Below are 18,185 nucleotides of genomic sequence, written 5' to 3' on the forward strand. Positions count from 1 at the left end.
ATCCAAATACAGGAAGTGACGTTTGGTCAAATGTATAGCGGTAGACGCTCATCTAAAGTTAGACCATAGACTCTGCTTCTGTTTAGTATTACAACAAGGCGTAACACTAGAAAAGTCGGAAGTGGGGATAAATTTCGATTCACTCTGAATGTCAGTTTAATCCAACTAAAATATCAAATGCACACAAGCTTCAGTAATATACTTTGGCTTAGAATGCTTAAATATCAACACATGGTATTCTTTTGTCGTGTGACAAATTTTTAAAGATGGAAAAAAAGGACCAAAAGCGGTCGTGATAGTCGACGCCAATGGATCCACAGTGGAACGGAAGTAGGCTTTATTTTTCAGAGCGGTTTTGCAGAGGTCAATCTGATTGGTCGACAGTTCTGTAAACAATACTAACTATAATTGTTGACCAATCGGACTGTCCGTTTGAAAACAGCTCTTGCATAGCGTACTTCCGTTAAACAGTCGATGCGTCGTCCGATCTTCAAGTGTTTTAATACCTTGTTGATATAGTCGGAGTAGGGGGCTAGTATTTTTCTATCAGATGCAGACGTCTGTGGTAAGATAATACGTAATTGGTATTTATCACGTGACCAGCTGTCGCGTCATACGTACATGTTATAAATCGTGCTGAACATGGAACAGTTGTGGCGCCATGAATAAATGACGCCGTGATGACGTTAAATGATTGTTTTAGAGGCGGAAACCTGCTAGTTTTATCGTTAATGTTGCAGTACAGTTATACGTATCGCGAAATCGTAAAGGCCACAGATACATATGTACGCATGGACACGGAGATCACCACAAGGTGGCAGTTCCTAGGCATCACATTTTGTTGAGTAATCAAAAAGAATCTGAAACCTCCGATTTCAAAGACGTTTAACACTACCTTACATAACATACCACCACCTAACACAACATACCAACACATTACACACCATACCACCACCTTACACAATATACCACCACCTTACACAACATACCACCACCTTACACAACATACCACCACCTTACACAATATACCAACACAGTCATTACACACCATACCACAACTTTACACAACATACCACCACCTTACACACCATACCACCACCTTACACATGTGGAGACGTGTGTTAACAGAGTGGGGTTGGGGGTCTGTGTCATCCCTGTAATGACGTGTGTTAACAGAGTGGGGTTGGGGGTCTGTGTCATCCCTGTAATGACGTGTGTTAACAGAGTGGGGTTGGGGGTCTGTGTCATCCCTGTAATGACGTGTGTTAACAGAGTGGGGTTGGGGGTCTATGTCATCCCTGTAATGACGTGTGTTAACAGAGTGGGGTTGGGGGTCTGTGTCATCCCTGTGGAGACGTGTGTTAACAGAGTGGGGTTGGGGGTCTGTGTCATCCCTGTAATGACGTGTGTTAACAGAGTGGGGTTGGGGGTCTATGTCATCCCTGTAATGACGTGTGTTAACAGAGTGGGGTTGGGGGTCTATGTCATCCCTGTAATGACGTGTGTTAACAGAGTGGGGTTGGGGGTCTATGTCATCCCTGTAATGACGTGTGTTAACAGAGTGGGGTTGGGGGTCTATGTCATCCCTGTGGAGACGTGTGTTAACAGAGTGGGGTTGGGGGTATGTGTCATCCCTGTAATGACGTGTGTTAACAGAGTGGGGTTGGGGGTCTATGTCATCCCTGTGGTGACGTGTGTTAACAGAGTGGGGTTGGGGGTCTATGTCATCCCTGTAGAGACGTGTGTTAACAGAGTGGGGTTGGGGGTCTATGTCATCCCTGTGGAGACGTGTGTTAACAGAGTGGGGTTGGGGGTCGGTGTCATCCCTGTGGAGACGTGTGTTAACAGGATGGGGTTGGGGGTCTATGTCATCCCTGTGGAGACGTGTGTTAACAGAGTGGGGTTGGGGGTCTATGTCATCCCTGTGGAGACGTGTGTTAACAGAGTGGGGTTGGGGGTCTGTGTCATCCCTGTAATGACGTGTGTTAACAGAGTGGGGTTGGGGGTCTGTGTCATCCCTGTGGTGACGTGTGTTAACAGAGTGGGGTTGGGGGTCTATGTCATCCCTGTAGAGACGTGTGTTAACAGAGTGGGGTTGGGGGTCTGTGTCATCCCTGTGGAGACGTGTGTTAACAGAGTGGGGTTGGGGGTCTGTGTCATCCCTGTGGAGACGTGTGTTAACAGGATGGGGTTGGGGTCTGTGTCATCCCTGTGAAGTCACGTTATCAAAACTATGCTTAATGAATTCTGCTGTAATGTTACTTTTATTTCGTTTTTTCAGTCGAGCCTCTGATTTGACGGAATCAAACTTTGGTGTTTTTGGTCACCTCTTATAATCAACACTTAAGGTCCTTATCAACACTGACTCGCAATTTGTTTTTGAAAGTGTTAATATCTGGTTTGTCTTTTGTAAATCTTTCTTAACAAGGAAGAAGAGGGAGAGAGAGAAAAAACTATTTATTTACTTTTTTTTTTATTAAATGTATCTAGCACTTTGGTGAGAAGCATATCTGTTAAATCAAAGTTTGGCAGGCCCACTTTTATTGCCGTCAGCAAAGTCCCAACTTGAATTAATCTTCGACTAATTCCTTCATGTTACCCCGACATAAGTCCATGACAGAGACACCCTAGCTTTGATCAAGTGGTGTTTGCGATCATTACAACGATGGGTTGTTCTACACAAAGTATCTTCATCTTTTGGCGCTCCTTGCCAACCGATTCAGATGCTGTTTATAACGGCTGGCCCCGCGATCGTATCTGCTTGCAGGCTTAATAAAAACAAAGTCAGCTTGGTGTTTGTAGCACAAATAGTGTTCCGTTTTGATGATGGTTCGCCAAAGAGAATCGCTACTCCACACGCCTGTACCAGGCCTTTAGTTGTGTTTGTAGGTGGAATATAAAAACCACTATGAAAGCTTTTCATGTGAACTTGAATTCACGTGTCAAGTTTTCTCATGGTTCATAGTTACTATGGTAATATATTTTTGGCACCACGTGCTCAGCTTGTTCCTGCTTTAGACGAGATTTCAAAGAAGCGGTCCGTTTTTCCTTCCTCTCATGCTCCCCTCCCTTCCGGAATTTTTATGTAGACCAAATTACCTAATACACATCAGTAGCGTCCGAAAAATTTCCCTCATCCTGAGCATATGCATGTAACACAGGATTCATGGTTAATGACGATATCATGGTATTTCATGAAATTGTTTTAAAAAGTGCCGTCAAACTACAGAGACATGTCTGTTCTTATATTATTAGATACCTGTTAGAAATACCTGCAAAAGTTAGCCAGAAATACCTACCCAGGTATACATATTTTCTGGCTAATATTTATGATATAAGACTAGAAATGTCCTTGTGGCGAAACTGTATACTGGTAAAGGTAATACCTCGCCTTGACTAAATATAAGGCCTGATCAGAGTCACGAGAAAAAAATCGAACGAGGAAGAAGGCGAGGACAGAGGGGCCTGACCACCACGGGACCCGGGAATTTGTTACCTTTTTTGTTAATAGGTATTGTTAAATGATTTAGGGACTCTAGTAACAAAACATTCATTACAGCCCTCTTTGTTGACTTCCGGGTGTCATGTCTATCAAATGCTAATCTCGGTCCCTAAAAAGTCTAAACTCCTTCAATACACATAAGGTATACCCGAATACATAACAAATAAACTGTAACTAAACTATAGGTCCCTGTGTTATTAAGATAAAAGAGAACGAAATCCCGCTTAGAAGTCAGAATATGTTTATCAGTACCGAGTCGTGTCCAGACTGGAGGGTACGCTACTCAGTGTCATCGTCCTATACTATAGTTACACATTATAAACCCACTAATATTTGATGAGGATGTCACAAAGCTGATCATTGCGCCAGAGAAATCAATCGAAAACATGATACGGACACAGTCAAGCAATGCATTAATCTAGGGTAGAACTACTGCTGTACCCAGGATAAAAGGCCTGTGAATTACACGTGTATTTGCACTAATGCAAACCTATAATTCCTCTATTGTGTACGAAGATTGGGTTTTGTTTGTTATAAAATGAAATTTTCAAAATTACCATATGTTGCAGTTAATCTTGACGGCGAACATCAAAGAGCACCGCCGGCGGTTTACTATAAAGACTTATGCAAGTCGATTCTTCATACATTAATGCACCCATATAATGGTGTTTACGACATCTAAAGGAATTATAATTAACCCACTGACGAATGCCCGGTATTGATCAGGTTAGGGGAAATCTAATTAACGAATTATCTCCCTTTTGTATGAGTTAAGAAACGATAGATCGAATCGTCTATGTGAGGAATTCCTTCTCGCCCTCCCAATCGTCAGCTTCTATAACAAATTAATAATCTACCTGGCCTTTTATCAAGCTTTCTACAATGATAATGTAACGACGTTGACAGACATCAGGACTTCTTTGATGAAATAGAGAGAACAACCGGATTTAAACAGCATCACCCCCTACAGGAATATCCTCCTTCCTTTCAAATTAGGGTTAATGTCACACACAGCTTAGTCTGTTGCCGTAATTTAAGAATTCATTGAAGCTGCTGATGATTTTTACATTATAATTTTCTTAACTTCACATAAAATTGAATATTCAATTCAAATTTTACTTACTCCGTTAAAGTCACAAGCCGAATTAGTATAAGCTTTTAGCTTGTTTTCCAATCCTATATGTCTATATGATTTGTATTGTGATGTTGTGTGTAAGTACTTAGATATTGATAAAGTATTACTTTAAACTAAGCCGAATCATATAAAACAATAATGATTTTAATGTAGATTTATTTCAGAAACTTTTAGGACCCGTAGAGTTAGATACCTATAAGACAATAATGATGAAAATGTAGATTTATTTTTGAAACTTTTAGGACCCGTAGAGTTAGATACCTATAAAACAATAATGATTAAAATGAACATTTATTTTAGAAACTTTTAGGACCCGTAGCGTTAGATACCTATAAAACATTATTTTTGATCCTCAGTGTTTGAACGGTTTGCCACATTAGTCGCCTCATTTTGTTATAAGGTGTGTGCCATTTTTTTCGGTAGCGACCGGCATTTTCTACCAACACGGAATGAACTACGGCATAAAATCGAAACCTAATGACATTTACAAGAGGTCGTATAGTACACTGTGTAATTCCCAGGGTGACTTAAACAAGACTTATCTCCAACCCAAGGCCGCTTCATAATACCTCAAAAATTAATTTCAACTTCAAAAGTCTTAGCAGGCCAGAGCGATACCTTGCATGTTGTGACATCCCCGGAGACCCGGGTGAGGAGTACTCTACATTTAATACTCTTATGCCGGGACTCAACCTCAATTCGGCTTGAAATATCAACGCTTTCTTTTGTAGAAAACAAAATTTAAAAATGTTTCGCGTAGTTAGTTTTTGATGTTGAAATCAATATCTAAGTACGTTATATAAGTTCCATACATACCTGACTGACTGTTCTCATTTGAAAGAACAAAATAACTTTAGACGATAAAAATGACAGAACATATATACATATGATAGCCTTTCGACTCAACATGATGTATTGGTTTTAATTAGGGCTCAATCACTCAGTATGATTCTTATTCCATGTCACACAACATATATTGTATATGTATATATGTTTTACTACATATATCTTTATGTATATGAATGCGATTTAATCACATTTTACAAAATCATTTTTAAAAAATTGTATCTTTGGTTGGTCGGATGGCAATTTGCCTTTCAACTAGGCGATTATGGTTCGATTCCCCGATCGGTCCTGATTGTGTATGGAATGAACTGCCCGACCACATGGGACTCTGTTACATCCCACAGTAAGACCCCTCGCGCCCTTCCGTCCGGGCTAATAAGAGATTAATATAGGTTTGGTATCTGGTATAATTATATGGTTTATAAGATTTAGTAATTGTTTAAAATAAATGTACTTAGTCTACACAATTTTCCGTTCCACCCAAATGTCATCGAGATAACTGGTTCTGTTGAGTTAAGCTACATATAAATACAGATTGTAATATAAATGATTGACATGACTCTCCTCAAGCAATCTGGGATTTTCGATTTATGAGGATTGATAATTATTGATTGATTTTTACATTCACGTGTAAATCTCTTCTTTAATCGTAAGAAACGGGGCCGAGGTGGCCGAGTGGTTAAGGTATCCCGGCACTTCATTTCTAGCTCTCCATCTCTGGGTTGCGAGTTCGAAACCACGTGGGTAGTTGCCTGGTATTGACCGTAGGTCGGTGGTTTTTCTCCGGGTACTCCGGCTTTCATCCACCTCCAAAACCTGTCATAGGACGTTAAATATAATAAACCAAACCAATGGTGTAGTCAATAGCAGACACCATGGACGAGAACATATATTCTATTGTGATATTTGATATTGAGATGGATGGTACTTGTGTATGTAGGTCAATCACTGGGACAGACTATGTATAATGTCAGCGTTTTTCGGGACAATTTCGGGCCCAATCCATCCTTTCTTGGTCTTCAGTTAATTTTGTTCATGTTATTTCAATCAGTGCACGTGCATTTCACGTGTGAAGTACATGTAGTCTGCAACATTTATCACTTACATGTGTAAATACGCCCTTTTTCAGCACGTGTTTCGAACGTGCGTCAGGAAACGCATCCGGGTAACTCCACCCCACTCAAGCTCATAATGATTACTATCTCCAGATAATGTTTAATCGAAAAGGGATTTTAAAACAATGTAAATACTATAACCATTGTCCAGGTATTACATGTAGATATATTTAGCATTTTTATTTGAGCTTAAATCAGTCGTACGCTTTTTCATGATCTCCCAAAAATCGGTTACGATATTGTACAAGGTGTTCCGAACATATCCTTATTGTCATGTTGTTGTTTATTACATGACCACGGTCTCTTGCTTTATATGTACGAGCGATAAAAATGATTGACTTTCCTGTCACTGTTTTGGCCATGTCTGTATGAATCCTCATCATATGAGTCATGTAACAGTGCATTTCAGCACACATAACTTTCTGCATTGTTTTTGTTTGACATACCAAAGTTATCAAGCCCCTGTAGAAGTCATTAGTCTTACGACCAATAAAGTACCTTTTGAAGTGAAGAATACTCTTTGTCCCGGTCTCTTGAACTCTTATGAGGTTTCGTCAGTTCCTTTGTATTTCAAACATTCGCGAGACTTAGATACACAACAGCGAATGGAAGGCATATGTCGAGAACTCTACGCGCGCTCCTTACTCTACAAGTACTAATATATGTAGTTGCGAGACAGAAAGCCGTTTTTTCTCTTTGATCATGCGCAGTGCTATCAGATAGCAACCCCAACACCTGTGCAAAACGGAAACCTCGCGGGATTGCATCGATACCTTATTTGTATCTAAGAGATATTTATCGATGGAACATGGTATGGTAGGGGTAAACACACGTCTTGGAAGTGAAAGCTAAAAGTACCACAAGTGTATTCGGTATAAAATGTTACCACCGCCTATTATATAGCAATCAAATTTAGCCGATTGTGTCCGCGTGTTTGTATACAATTGAAACCACCAAGGTCGCATTGACGCTTTTGAATGATTTAGATAACCCTTTTTTACATTCAAAGGTTTAAGCTGCCCGAGGCAAATGTGCATTTAAGAACACTCAATCTATTTGGACACGCATATATCGATTTTCAGTAAGGCAATTCTGTACTGGTTACGACATCTTCTATCGGTCAGCCGATTTTTGTGTTGATATCTGTATATAGACGGTAGCCATCTAAAAGTAATACGGAAGGGAGCAAACCATTTAGAATCGCTCATTGATATAAATCTAGATACCAGATACACATATACGTTCTACATGTATATATGCGTGAATTGATTCGATGGGGAGAGAAGTGTTTTATAAAGTAATGTTTCTAAAGTTATTTCGTTGGTAATCCTTGTTTATTGTAAGTGCGCGAGGAGTTTTAGGGAGGGAATCGGGTTACCCAAAGAACAGGTGACCATCCATACCTTTTACAGTCTGATCGGGGAATCGAACCCCGAACGCCGAGGTGAAATGCGTGTTACATTATATATATCACTGCACCATCAGATGACATTGTATTCGGTAGTAATAAAATATTCTCCCACCCCGGACAGAGATATCCACAATTTTACTGGTGTGAGACCTAGGGTTGAGACAAGCTACACGTGCTCTTTGCACGTTATTAACAATTGTATGACGTCACGGGAACCGTACAATGACGGGATGCGAGTGAGACAGAGGGATCTAGAACATCGGGATAAAGTTCTTAAGCTGCCAAACATTCGGTTAAAATTCCCCCATCCTCGAGTTCAGACCCATCTATCTCGCCCCCAAGAGGACGAGGGGCTCTATTAATCCTGTTCTCCGTCTGGGCTCAACCAAGCGACCTGTAGCTCACTGTGCGGACAGCCTACCACTAGACTAAAGGGAAATTTCCACCAGCCCCTGTCACTATTGTAAAGTGACCTTAAACTGAGTTACAGCCCCTAAGGGGGACTGTTTTGTGACAGAGTACATTGCAATGTTGTATACTAGGAATGTCCATTTCACTCTTCACAATAATGTAACTACAATTATCGCTCGCTCACAGTACAGACTGGATGAACACGTCGGTTAAAAAAAATTACATTTAGAATTTTTATTGAGGCGTTTGCTGGTGGACGAAATTACACATTGATGGTGGAAATAAGCAAAGAGAAATATTTATTATGTAATGATGTGATACGCCGTCAAGGCTAATTAAATCCACCATGTTGTCGAGGACGGTTTGATCTGGCGTCTTCAAAGAGAATCGCTAATGCCGGCGGAAGGCCCTCACAAAGAATGATTACAGACCGAGCGAAAGAGCTCTCAATTCAAGGGAGATAATTAGAAATTCCCTCATTGTATTGCACGTGTAGACAGATGTTATATTAAATGAAATCTCGACGTAATTGCTGCACGGCCTTTCATATACATCTCCAGCGTACTAAATGTGTACTTCGCGGTTCAGGAGTTGTATGTGTATATTAAGTGTCGATGGATCCATATTATAATTCATCCTTGATAAAAATGGCTATTTATGGAGAATTTCCCCCTGTTTGAAGAGTGAAAAAAGTCCAAATTTAGTCAAATGGCCCGTCTGCAATTAGTAGATTGTGGGAAAATTTCAGATGCACATGGTAATTTATTGCTATGTGAAAATATGTGCATTGGAGTTTTGTTTGTATATTTCTAACGTCTGTTAAAAGCCTTTGAAACATAGACTGGTCACAAAGCTATCCATTTTCATACGTTGACCTTAAACAAGAAAACCCGGGGTCAAAGGTTAGCAATACAAATGGCTAATTATAAACTTAAGATGAATGTGTAGTGGTTTTTATTGCAAAATAACAATTTACTTGGATTTTTGAAAGATGAAATAGTGTCACTGGAAATTTGCGGAATTTTGAGAAATGTTATTAATTTACTTTTTAAAGCTCGGAAATAAATTACACCTGTTTATTAGTTTTGCAGGTAACGAAACCTAACTCGACTTCAAACGCCCGATACGTACTGGGCTATACCTGTGTGGTGGTGACTGTTCGTGTACGCTAGTCACGCAATATGTTACTTCTATACATCGAGGATGATAAAACCCTAACTGGCACAGAAAACGGCATGTAACACTGTCTTATAGTCGGGACCTATTTACAAACGGTATGTAAAACTGTCTTCTAGTCGGGACCTATTTACAAACGGCATGTAACACTGTCTTCTAGTCGGGACCTATTTACAAACGGCATGTAACACTGTCTTCTAGTCGGGACCTATTTACAAACGGCATGTAACACTGTCTTCTAGTCGGGACCTATTTATAAACGGTATGTAACACTGTCTTCTAGTCGGGACGTATTTACAAACGGCATGTAACACTGTCTTCTAGTCGGGACCTATTTACAAACGGCATGTAACACTGTCTTCTAGTCGGGACCTATTTACAAACTGCATGTAACGCTGTCTTCTAGTCGGGACCTATTTACAAACGGCATGTAACACTGTCTTCTAGTCCGGACCTATTTACAAACGGCATGTAACACTGTCTTCTAGTCGGGACGTATTTACAAACGGCATGTAACACTGTCTTCTAGTCGGGACCTATTTATAAACGGCATGTAACACTGTCTTCTAGTCGGGACCTATTTACAAACGGCATGTAACACTGTCTTCTAGTCGGGACCTATTTACAAACGGCATGTAAAACTGTCTTCTAGTCGGGACCTATTTACAAACGGCATGTAACACTGTCTTCTAGTCGGGACCTATTTACAAACGGCATGTAACACTGTCTTCTAGTCGGGACGTATTTACAAACGGCATGTAACACTGTCTTCTAGTCGGGACCTATTTACAAACGGCATGTAACACTGTCTTCTAGTCGGGACCTATTTATAAACGGCATGTAACACTGTCTTCTAGTCGGGACCTATTTACAAACGGCATGTAAAACTGTCTTCTAGTCGGGACCTATTTACAAACGGCATGTAACACTGTCTTCTAGTCGGGACGTATTTATAAACGGCATGTAACACTGTCTTCTAGTCGGGACGTATTTATAAACGGCATGTAACACTGTCTTCTAGTCGGGACGTATTTATAAACGGCATGTAACACTGTCTTCTAGTCGGGACGTATTTATAAACGGCATGTAACACTGTCTTCTAGTCGGGACGTATTTATAAACGGTATGCAACACTGTCTTCTAGTCGGGACATATTTACAAACGGCATGTAACACTGTCTTCTAGTCGGGACCTATTTACAAACGGTATGTAACACTGTCTTCTAGTCGGGACCTATTTATAAACGGTATGTAACACTGTCTTCTAGTCGGGACGTATTTATAAACGGCATGTAACACTGTCTTCTAGTCGGGACATATTTACAAACGGCATGTAACACTGTCTTCTAGTCGGGACGTATTTACAAACGGCATGTAATACTGTCTTCTAGTCCGGACCTATTTACAAACGGCATGTAATACTGTCTTCTAGTCGGGACCTATTTACAAAACCCACTAAGATACACTAACTGCGATCAAACGTTATCAATATAATGAACCAATCTATCAATATTTATACAAAGCTTATACATGTCAAGTTCTTCCCTATAAACGCAAATACATACCACGTGATAATGCCTATTAGGTTTTATTAGCCCACCATCATCAGATGGTGGGCTATTCAAATCGCCCTGCGTCCGTGGTCCGTAGTCCGTCCGCCCGTCAGTACGTCCGTCCGTCCGTCCGTCCGTCCGTAAACAATTCTTGTTATCGCTATTTCTCAGAAAGTACTGAAGGGATCTTTCGCAAATTTCATATATAGGTTTCCCTTGGTGCCTAGTTATGTATATTGCATTTTGAGACTAATCGGAAAACAACATGGCCGACAGGCAGCCATCTTGGATTTTGACAATTGAAACTTGTTATCGCTATTTCTCAGAAACTAATAAAGGGATCTTTCTGAAATTTCATATGTAGGTTCCCCTTGGTGCCTAGTTATGCATATTGCATTTTGAGATCAATCGGAAAACAACATGGCTGACAGGCAGCCATCTTGGATTTTGACAATTGAAGATTGTTATCGTATTTTTCAGAAAGTAAAGAAGGGATCTTTCTCAAATTTCATATGTAGGTTCCTCTCGGTGCCTAATTATGCATTTTGCATTTTGAGACTAATCGGAAAACAACATGGCCGATAGGCAGCCATCTTAGATTTTGACAATTGAAACTTGTTATCGCTATTTCTAAGACAGTGCTGAAGGGATCTTTCTCGAATTTCAGATGTAGGTTCCCCTTGGTGCCTAGTTATGCATATTGCATTTTGAGACTAATCGGAAAACAACATGGCCGACAGGTAGCCATCTTAGATTTTGACAATTGAAGTTTGTTATCGCTATTTTTCAGAAAGTACTGAGGGGATCTTTCTGAAATTTCATTTGTAGGTTGCCCTCTGTGCCTAGTTATGCATATTGGATTTTGAGACCAGTCAGAAAACAACCTGGCCGACAGGCAGCCATCTTGTATTTTGACAATTTTGTTATCGCTATTTTTCAGAAAGTACTGAGGGGATCTTTCTCAAACTTTTTTGTAAGTTCCCCTTGCTCTGTACTTCTGCATATTGCATCTTGGGACCAATAGGAAAACAACATGGCCGACAGGCAACCATCTGGGATTTTGACAATTGAAGTTTGTTATCGCTATTTATCAGAAATTGTTGAAAGGATCTTTCTGAAATTTCATTTGTAGGTTGCCCTCTGTGCCTAGTTATGCATATTGGATTTTGAGACCAGTCAGAAAACAACCTGGCCGACAGGCAGCCATCTTGTATTTTGACAATTGAAGTTTGTTATCGCTATTTTACAGAAGGTACTGAAGGGATCTTTCTCAAATTTCATATGTAGGTTCCCCTTGGTCCCTGGTATTGCATTTTGAGACCAATCCGAAAACAACATGGCCGACAGACAGCCATTATCGCTTAATCTTAAATTTTATATATAGGTTCCCCTTGTTTGAAAAGTACTAGAGGGCTGTTTCTGAATTTACACAGATTAGTAAGACTTAGAGGAAGGGAAAAGTAGAGAAAAGATCAATCTGACATGGAACATATAAAGATCATTCAATGGTGGGCGCCAAGATCCCTCTGGGATCTCTTGTTGTACTAAAGGGGACTAAGGGTGTCTAAAAGTACACGTTCCCAGCGAGACTCTTGGAGCACAATAACAACAAACCGAAACCGAAACAAAATAGATAAATAAAATAGATAAACAAAATATATAGATAAACAAAAAAGATAAATTAATAAATAAATGGATAAAATAGATAGATAAGTAAAATAGATAAATAAAATAGATAGATAGATAAATAAAATAGATAAATAAAATAGATAAATAACTAAATGAAATAGATAAATAAGTAAAATAGATGAATAAATACGAAAACCACAAGAAATGTCCAATATGCTGTTCCTCAATTTTCTGTAAAAATATAAATTAGATAGGCGTTATGTATTTTACAAGTATAAAATCACTTAAGATAATGTGAAATGCGCACGCGCGACACTAGCTCGTGAGTTATCATTATAATGTCAGTAGTAATCGGTGTAATGCCATATGTCGAGGCCCAATGTTGCCGTTGTTCACTTGTGTTTTCATTCAATGCTTTTCTGATTTACATCTTTACGAGCTGTAACACAATATTCTCTACTGTAAAACGATGGGATTATCACACGGCGCAGCTTGTGTCGTATGCACTTGCCATTCCATTTCACTAAGTGTTTAAAGATTTTCCGAACGCCTTTGTTGTGTATGTGTCTTGAATAAACACATGCATTCATCAAAGAAGCAACTCACAAACCGTAAACAAACCATGCTATTGCGAACAACATTTGCACTCTAGAATCACGTGTAGATTGTGTAAATAACACTTCTCTCAACAACTCACGTCTTTTGGTGGGATATTAGGAATTATATGTAGTTACGACAATTTCCGTCAGGTTGGGAAAAAACAACGGAAAATCTATATTGTACTAGTGGAAGCATTGTGTACCAATACAATGGCTTGTACATTGACTATGACACCATCTGTTTAGAAAGACAACACTCCATCAATTCTGAATTATTATTCAGGAAAGGTATAGGTCGTGTATTTGATTAACTTTTCATCAATACCAGCACATGTGACATTTCTCCCAGTACGGTTAAATGATTGTTTATAGTACCCAATATGTAATTACAGCCAATACCATGACGTAGGGTAGATGCGGCCTGATTGGGAACAAAGCGATTATCATTATCGTTTAGTATATATCATTTATTACAATAGTAGAAGTTCGGCTTTAATTGGTGGAAAATTATCACTTATACCGACCAAATAACGCTCTACCAACCCGCTGTATCCTTCTCCTGACATGGCCACGTGCTATACTAAAGGTTCCGTTTTCGGTATTGTTTGATTTTACGCTAAAATGTACAGCGAGAAGCAGCAGAGATCACTATGAGTATGACCTGCCTATTTAATATAAATGACAAAGTGAATACCTGACCTGGTGTCCTGTAGGTTATTAATAGTAACAACGTGAATACCGGATGTGATGTCCTGTAGGTTATTTATAGCTACATAGTGAATACCGAATGTGGTGTCCTGTATGTTATTTATAGCTACAAAGTGAATACCGGATGTTGTGTTCTGTAGGTTATTTATAGTTACAAAGAGAATACCGGATGTGGTGTCCTGTAGGTTATTTATAGTTACAAAGAGAATACCGGATGTGATGTCCTGTAGGTTATTTATAGCTACAAAGTGAATACCGAATGTGGTGTCCTGTAGGTTATTTATAGTTACAAAGAGAATACCGGATGTGGTGTCCTGTAGGTTATTTATAGTTACAAAGAGAATACCGGATGTGGTGTCCTGTAGGTTATTTATAGCTATAAAGAGAATACCGGATGTGGTGTCCTGTAGGTTATTTATAGCTATAAAGTGAATACCGGATGTGGTGTCCTGTAGGTTATTTATAGCTATAAAGAGAATACCAGATGTGGTGTCCTGTAGGTTATTTATAGCTATAAAGTGAATACCGGATGTGGTGTCCTGTAGGTTATTTATAGCTATAAAGTGAATACCGGATGTTAAATCCTATGATGGTCACCGATGCTTCCCAGTATTGGAAACTATTGTGTATATATAACGGGAAGCTGAGAAACGGGCTGGTCTGTACTGTTGTGTATATATAACGTGAAGCTGAGAAACGGACTGGTCTGTACTGTTGTGGTTGTGTCCTTGGGCAAGACACTTTACCCTTATTGTTCTGGATGATATACAACATACCTCCCGTATGCTGATCAGTGAGGTAGTCACCAGCTACCTAATGGAGACCCCTCCTCAAAATGACATTGTTGACGGGGCTATATACCCAGCGAACAGTCATTACAGTAACAGTTGAGTGGCCGTGTATCCACCTGCTGTAATGTGTGACAATTAAATATTTATAAAGTTTAAAGAAAGCCCTATTAAATTTGTGTTCTTCAGACTGCATAACTGCTGACGAACAAAAATACTAAATCGAAACCTAGCCAGGGTGAACAATTTAAATAATATATTAGCTTTTATCTCAAATATTGTTAAGTTTAAGAGCAATTTGTTCACTGAAAATTACTAAATCAAAACCTAGCCAGGGTGGACAATTTACATGTATTAGCTTTTATCTCAAATGTTGTTTACTTTAAGTGCAATTTATTCACTGTTTCAAATAAAGAAATAATTTTTAGAATGATTTAAAGCCGATATCAGGTCCTTCCTCACCAAATATTTCATTATTTTACATCTAGATACAACAGAAAATGATATTTTTTTGACATTTGTCAGTCAGTGGGAATAGAACATTATGGTCCGTCGTTAATATTGGTCTGGATGTATGGGATAAATCATTCCATGTATCATACACCTGTCTTAGAAATACAAAAAAAAACTATCCAAAAGTGTTTCTCACTTGGTAATTGCACTGGAAAAAATCTTAACTACCTCAATCAAAATCATAAATATAGTTTCTGTGATTTTAATAATTTCATGACGCCTGTCAGATGTACGTATTTAAGGTATATTTAAAAGGTAATAACGTACACACTATTAGAATCCAAAAGCAGGTGTTATTTTACACCCGATATAACTTCACGGATATGATACTGTGTTATTTTCTTATCGTGACATAAAATCTTGTCTCCTTTTCGTTATTACGACATAAACACATAAAAATCTATGTTACAGTGTAATTATATCGATGACTTACATCAGTGGAATGTCGGTGGTGTACTTACACACAAGCAGCGCTAGACCGGTAGTACTGGTATTGTCTGAGGATATTTCAAAAGTAGGACTTCTACAAATATTACAATGTGATTGCCTCAGTAATGTTGCTATATGGACGGGCGGCTTTGATCTTGTTTAACAAAGCGTACAAATTGATTTTCTCCTAGCTTTTGACGGATTTCATTTAATTTTCCTCTTCTTTTTATGGCAGTTACATCCAAGTTGTATTGATATAGACGATAGCGAACGGGGATCCGAACAGACGATACAATGACTGGAAGTGCAAGTTAACCCGGCCATGTACTAATGGCTTTAGATCTAGTCTAACATCACGACAACCAGGAATACCGACACAATAACGAAACCGTAATTCTAACTCAAAATCAACAGAGAATACCGACACAATAACAAAATCGTAGTTCTAACTCCAAATCCATCAAACGAGTGCAAACTTGAACGAAAATCTGGATTCGTAAAAAAAAAGTTATGGTGAAAAACCACCAGGCGTTCCGGAAGAGTAAGCGTCTTTGTTTCATTGACGACACCCGCCATACAAATAATAGGTCAAACTGACGACACCCGCCATACAAATCTAGGTCAAACTGACGATACCCGCCATACAAATAATAGGTCAAACTAACGACACCCGCCATACAAATAATAGGTCAAACTGACGACACCCGCCATACAAATCTAGGTCAGACTGACGATACCCGCCATACAAATAATAGGTCAAACTGACGATACCCGCCATACAAATAATAGGTCAAACTGACGATACCCGCCATACAAATAATAGGTCAAACTGACGATACCCGCCATACAAATAATAGGTCAAACTGACGACACCCGCCATACAAATAATAGGTCAAACTGACGACACCCGCCATACAAATCTAGGTCAGACTGACGATACCCGCCATACAAATAATAGGTCAGACTGACGATACCCGCCATACAAATAATAGGTCAAACTGACGATACCCGCCATACAAATAATAGGTCAAACTGACGATACCCGCCATACAAATAATAGGTCAAACTGACGACACCCGCCATACAAATAATAGGTCAAACTGACGACACCCGCCATACAAATAATAGGTCAAACTGACGACACCCGCCATACAAATAATAGGTCAAACTGACGATACCCGCCATACAAATGATAGATCAAACTGACGATACCCGCCATACAAATAATAGGTCAAACTGACGACACCCGCCATACAAATAATAGGTCAAACTGACGACACCCGCCATACAAATAATAGGTCAAACTAACGACACCCGCCATACAAATCTAGGTCAGACTGACGATACCCGCCGTACAAATAATAGGTCAAACTGACGACACCCGCCATACAAATAATAGGTCAAACTGACGACACCCGCCATACAAATCTAGGTCAGACTGACGATACCCGCCATACAAATAATAGGTCAAACTTACGACACCCGCCATACAAATAATAGGTCAAACTAACGATACCCGCCATACAAATAATAGGTCAGACTGACGATACCCGCCATACAAATCTAGGTCAGACTGACGATACTCGCCATACAAATAATAGGTCAAACTGACGATACCCGCCATACAAATAATAGGTCAAACTGACGATACCCGCCATACAAATAATAGGTCAAACTGACGACACCCGCCATACAAATAATAGGTCAAACTGACGACACCCGCCATACAAATAATAGGTCAAACTGACGACACCCGCCATACAAATAATAGGTCAAACTGACGACACCCGCCATACAAATCTAGGTCAGACTGACGATACCCGCCATACAAATAATAGGTCAAACTGACGATACCCGCCATACAAATAATAGGTCAAACTGACGATACCCGCCATACAAATAATAGGTCAAACTGACGATACCCGCCATACAAATAATAGATCAAACTGACGATACCCGCCATACAAATAATAGGTCAAACTGACGACACCCGCCATACAAATAATAGGTCAAACTGACGACATCCGCCATACAAATAATAGGTCAAACTAACGACACCCGCCATACAAATCTAGGTCAGACTGACGATACCCGCCGTACAAATAATAGGTCAAACTGACGACACCCGCCATACAAATCTAGGTCAGACTGACGATACCCGCCATACAAATAATAGGTCAAACTGACGATACCCGCCATACAAATAATAGGTCAAACTGACGATACCCGCCATACAAATAATAGGTCAAACTTACGACACCCGCCATACAAATAATAGGTCAAACTGACGATACCCGCCATACAAATAATAGGTCAGACTGACGATACCCGCCATACAAATCTAGGTCAGACTGACGATACTCGCCATACA

At 39.6% G+C, this 18,185-nt stretch overlaps 1 protein-coding gene across 1 annotated transcript in view; it reads left to right on the forward strand.

Annotated features, from left to right (window-relative positions):
- LOC117318183 (tumor necrosis factor receptor superfamily member 16-like) overlaps positions 1–18,185 on the forward strand; it is a 48,184-nt gene that overhangs the window by 15,127 nt on the left and 14,872 nt on the right. The gene's annotated exons all lie outside the window — the stretch shown is intronic.

The sequence above is a fragment of the Pecten maximus genome, chromosome 19 (genome assembly GCF_902652985.1).
Source record: "Pecten maximus chromosome 19, xPecMax1.1, whole genome shotgun sequence".
NCBI lineage: Eukaryota > Metazoa > Mollusca > Bivalvia > Pectinida > Pectinidae > Pecten > Pecten maximus.